This window comes from Ornithorhynchus anatinus, chromosome X1 (genome assembly GCF_004115215.2).
Source record: "Ornithorhynchus anatinus isolate Pmale09 chromosome X1, mOrnAna1.pri.v4, whole genome shotgun sequence".
Taxonomy (NCBI): Eukaryota; Metazoa; Chordata; class Mammalia; order Monotremata; family Ornithorhynchidae; genus Ornithorhynchus; species Ornithorhynchus anatinus.
The window spans coordinates 117200488-117201759 of record NC_041749.1 but is presented as its reverse complement, the minus strand read 5'-3'; the positions used below and the strand labels follow the sequence as shown (position 1 = coordinate 117201759).

Below are 1272 nucleotides of genomic sequence, written 5' to 3'. Positions count from 1 at the left end.
ACACAACTATATAACATTCAGATTCCCCACCCACAATGAGCATACAGTCTAGAGGGGAAGAATCTCCTCAGTGATTCGTAAGCTGAGGAAAGACTGGTGTGAGTGTTTAAGCAGGGTGTCCCCTCCATGCTTGAAGATCTCGGCGGGCTTATCAATGGGCCGGGGCGCTTGGCCATTTTCCCTGGCTCTAACTGCTGCAGTGACTTCTGCTAGAGTTAGGACAAGTGCCGTGTCTGCACCGTGAAAGGTTTTCTATGTTTTCCGGGACTTCCAGACTTCCAGGGTATGTTGAGGGGAATGGTTTTATGCCGTTGCCATCTCTTCGGGATTCCCTCATCTCTGATGAGGCTGGAGCCATATTTTCTCATCAGAAGGGCTGTGATGGCATGTTTGGAGCCATGTAACTTCTTAGCGATGTCTTGTCTTATGCCGTTGAGTCATCTCTGACCCATAGCGACGCCATGGACACATCTCTCCCAGAACGCCCCACTCCATCTGCAATTGTTCCATAAGTGTGTCCATAGAGTTTTCTGGTTAAAAATACGGAAGTGGTTTACCACTGCTTCCTTCCATGCAGTAAACCCGAGTCTCCGCCCTTAACGCTCTCCCAGGCCGCTGCTGCACAACACAGGTGACTTTGTAGCAGATTGCCTTCCACTCGCTAGCCACTGCCCCAACTAGGAATGGAATGGATATGCCTCTGCTTGACTCTCCCTCCCATAGTCGAGGCTGATAGAGTACTGGAAACTCTCCAGACGCAACCCTGAGAGGGAACTTAATGATGGATCCCAGCCTTTTGATTGGTGGCAGTCTGCATGACCTTGAAACCCTTCTTGGCGTCCCACCACTTGTTGAATATGGTCCTTAAATGATCAATCAATCAAACTTGATTGTGTTCACTTAAGGAACTTTCGATTCCCCAAATGGCTAAGATCATTGGATTTCCACTGAAATCACATGTTGGATAAGTTAAAGTGACGCAAGTGAGGGCATAGTTAACGTCCGTGTATGTGAAACCAATCCAAGTATCCATGGAACCTCTTGATTTGAGAGGGACAATAGAAGATCTGTTTGTAAATGCAGCTGTGTTGCTGGGAAAGATCATTCAGTGGCATTTAATGAATGCCTAACGTGGGCAGACCATTGTACTAAGAGCCTGGGAGAACGAAAGAGATGCAAGACATAAGGCTCCTGCTCTCAAGGAGTTTGCAGTCTAGCCAGGGAGCCAGATATTAAAATAAATTACGGGTAGGAAGAAGTAAAGGAGTGTAT

The 1272-nt window shown here is 47.3% G+C and overlaps 1 non-coding gene across 1 annotated transcript; it reads right to left on the bottom strand.

The window, feature by feature from the left end:
* Positions 1–635: 635 nt before the first annotated feature.
* On the bottom strand, positions 636–773 carry LOC114806813. The gene has a single exon (XR_003754871.1). It is a non-coding gene; the product is annotated as a small nucleolar RNA SNORA7 (small nucleolar RNA).
* Positions 774–1272: the final 499 nt, after the last annotated feature.